The sequence below is a fragment of the Euphorbia lathyris genome, chromosome 3 (assembly GCF_963576675.1).
Source record: "Euphorbia lathyris chromosome 3, ddEupLath1.1, whole genome shotgun sequence".
NCBI classification, from domain to species: Eukaryota; Viridiplantae; Streptophyta; class Magnoliopsida; order Malpighiales; family Euphorbiaceae; genus Euphorbia; species Euphorbia lathyris.
In genome coordinates, this window is record NC_088912.1 from 30,421,318 (window position 1) to 30,425,127 (window position 3,810).

At 44.8% G+C, this 3,810-nt stretch overlaps 1 long non-coding RNA gene across 1 annotated transcript; it reads right to left on the reverse strand.

The window, feature by feature from the left end:
• Positions 1–2,617: 2,617 nt before the first annotated feature.
• LOC136222160 (uncharacterized) lies at positions 2,618–3,128 on the reverse strand. The gene is made up of 3 exons (XR_010685518.1): positions 3,056–3,128; positions 2,785–2,964; positions 2,618–2,697 (listed from the first exon to the last, which is right to left on the reverse strand). It is a non-coding gene; the product is annotated as an uncharacterized lncRNA (long non-coding RNA).
• Between the last annotated feature and the right edge of the window lie 682 nt (positions 3,129–3,810).

Here is a 3,810-nt window from a genome sequence, read left to right on the forward strand (position 1 = left end):
TCTGGAGCAGGGAGATTTGCCACATGACAAAAGCCTAGCCAGAAAGCTAATTGGACAATCAGCGAGATACTCAATTCGAGATGGAACTTTGTATCGAAAATCATATACATGTCCATGGTTGAAATGTGTTAGCCGCAATGAAGGAGACTACGTACTGCGAGAACTCCATGAAGGAATGTGCGGCGCACATGAAGCATCCGCGGCGTTGGCAAGAAAGGTCAAGTTAATGGGATACTATTGGCCAAAGGTGATAGAGGATTCCCAGAAGATGGTAGCGGAATGTCACAGCTGTCAAATCCATGCGAATGAAAAGCACGTTCCCGGAGCGGAACAAATCTCTATAATGACGGCATGGCCATTCGCAACATGGGGAATCGATATAGTGGGTCCATTCCCAGAAACGACAAAGAAAAGGAAGTACTTGGTAGTCGCAGTTGACCACTTCAGCAAATGGGTAGAAGCGGAGGCAGTAACCGCTCAAACACCTGAACGAATGATCGAGTTCTTACGAGAGAACATTATCATGCGATTTGGAATCCCGCAAAAGCTTATAACTGACAGCGGCACCCAGTTCAACTGTGTCAAGTTCAAAGCATACTGCGAAAGCATGGGGATCAAGAATCATTTTTCTTCCGTAAACCATCCCCAATCGAATGGTATGAGAGAGTTTACCAACAGGGCCATGATTCAAGGTATCAAGAAGCGGCTAGGTGATAAAAAAACAGGTTGGGCGGATGAGATACCCCATATGTTATGGGCATACAGAACTTCTGTAAAAGCAGCAACTGGCGAAACACCTTTCTCGCTGGTTTATGGAGCCGAAGCAGTCCTACCTGTTGAAATCAAGTCGCCTACAGATCGAATAATTTATTATTGCGACACACAAAATCCTATCAACATTAGAGATGCATTGGATTCTGTTGAAGAACGAAGAGAAAAAGCTTACATGCGAATGGCAGTGTACCGCAATAGAATCAAGAAATATCATGACAGAAGGGTGCGAAAAGTGATAATCAACGAGAACGACTTGGTCTTGAAAAAAGCGGACAAAATACAATCCAGAGATGGCAAAGGCAAATTAGGCGTCAACTGGATCGGACCATACAGAGTATCCAAGAAGCTGGGATCATCAACTTTTGAAATAGAAGAAATGAGCGGAAAAAAGCTCCCGCGCACCTGGAATCTAGAAAATCTGCGCCTATATAAACGGGCCGGGTAGTTCAGGGAAATGACGAGTACTCTTTTTCCTTTTATGAGTTTTTTCCCACTGGGTTTTCTGATAAAAGGTTTTAATGAGGCTTTGATCCCGCACATTTCATATACCAATGTAACAAAAAGTCTTTTCTTTTATCAATAAATATATTCAATTGCTGCATACGGCGTTTTGAGTGCGGATGCTTTTTAGGACAACCACTTCAGTGTGTTATCTACAAACAAAAGGCGGGTAAATCGCGCAAAAACCTTATGGTTAAACTTAAAAACACATAAATGTGTTGCCTCTTAAAGAAAGGCGGATGCATGATTACGCATCACTCGCAAAAACCTTATGGTTAAACTTAAAAACACATAAATGTGTTGCCTCTTAAAGAAAGGCGGATGCATGATTACGCATCACTCACAAAAACCTTATGGTTAAACTTAAAAACACATAAATGTGTTGCCTCTTAAAGAAAGGCGGATGCATGATTACGCATCACTCGCAAAACCTTATGATTAACCTTATGATTATATTATTTTCGAAAGAAAAATTATAAGATAAGGCATAAAATTAAGCGAATTAACGAGTACTCAAAAAATTGCAAAAAGGGTCTGGCCACCCTAGCGGAAACGAAACTAAACTACGGGGAAATACAGATATGGAGTCGGCAAAAGGGCAAGGGTCACGTATGAAAACAAAGGGCAATAAGGAATAAAGCAACAATCGCACGTATAGGTAAAGCGGCAAGCAAAAGAAAATATATATATACGGGCAGTTTGTTACATACAACAGTCCAGATATAAATCAAACTATGCTACAGCTTCCTCTCCTTCACCCATATGGCCCTCCTCGCCTTCAGCGGCTCCCTCATCTCCTCCAGTGGACGGATCTACTTCAAGCGAATCCTCAACCCTCGAATCAGTAACCGCTTCAGAGGGCGGTACCTCTTGCTCAGGCTGAGAAAGGTCTTGTGGTGCCTCTTTTTCCGCGTTCTGAGTAGGGATCTCGCAGCTAATTGGAGGGTTCTGAAAACTCTGCCAATCTAAGAAGAGTACCTCATCCATATCAGCATCCTCGGCTTCCAGCTTGTCCCACTTCTCAGTTAGATCCTTTTTGGGGATGGGAACCTTGGGGCGGCTAAGTACTCGATCTGGATGCCCATGCTCATAAGCAGCATGAATTCGCTCCCCATACCAATAGATGCGAGCACCATCTTCGGCTAGAATCTCCTCAGCTTTCTTCTTTTGCATCTCCAGAGCCTCCTTGGATGAATTTAGATCATCAAGGACCTTTTGCAGCTCGTCAGACTTAGCCTGGAGGGATCTGAGAGCTTCCTCCTTCTCGCTCATAACCTTCTGACAAGCGCCTTCAAGAGCCTTTACCTTCCCTTGGATATCATCATAAAGCGACTTCTGAGTCGCCAATTCAGTACCAAGGTTCTCCAACTCTTTAGCGCGTTCAGCGTCCCTTAGGAGAGCACCCTCCGCGAAGTTAATAATCTGCATAAAAGATGATTCGCGGATAGAAATGTGCGGTTACTACAAATGCAAGATCCTTGAAAGAGAATATCACAAGTAACAATATACCTCTATGGCCCGCTTCTCAATCCCCTCCATAGCAGTAGGAAGCGGCACTTGCTCTCGCACGCGGGAAGCAGAGGGGAGTCGCCCAAGGACATTGCATATGGAAGAAACAATGTCCCTACACGAGAAGCTCACAGCCATGCCAAAGGTCCTAGTCCACCACCCGCTGATATCGGGAATTGGCTGCGAATGCATAAGGAGAAAGATCAGGAGAACAGCAGATAACTCATAAGGAAAAATTAACAACATAAAAAAGGGGAATAGATCAATATACCTCGTGGATTGGTGTACTGCTTTTTCCTTTGGACGAGGCGGATACAGGTGTACCGCCAACAGTGAGGGACACAGAAGCGTTTTTCTTTCTGGGACGAGAAGACTCTGTGTCCGCAGTATTCTTCCGCTTCCTAGTTAAGGGAAGGTCCTCGGAAGCAGAAGCTGGACCTTGTGAAACGGAGGCCCTTGCGGGAGAAGCCGCCTCGATAGAAGTAATCGCCCCTCCAGGAGAATTCACCCCTGCGACTGAAGTGTTTCCCTCCATTCGCCTCTTCCTTCTCGCTAGGGCTTTAGCCTCCCGATCTGCAGCGAGTTGAGATAAAGGATCACCCCTGCAAAGGGTTAAAAGAAATCATCAACTTGGAAATAAAAAGTACCTTGTACAAAAACGCGATAAGGGATATAGACAACGTGATCCCCCTCGCGATAGGCAATCGCCACTCGGCTCCTTAGCATGTGGAAAGCCTGATCATATGTCCATACAAAGGGAGGAGTACCCTTCAAAAACTTGATCACAGCGGATTCTTCCTCGCTGGGGTAACCGAAGTTCAAACTCTTTACATTTGGTCGGCCCCAACGGCGAAGGAAGTTCGGATTCCCTTCGTGAAACTTGATGAAGAAATAAGATCGGTCCCACTCACGGATTTTGTTCAGCTTCTCGTCAAAACCATAGTAACCGCTCTGACGGATGAAAGTAAAATACCCCGCCGAACTTTTGAAATGATAAAGCTTGGAGAAAATTTTGAGCGAGAAGGG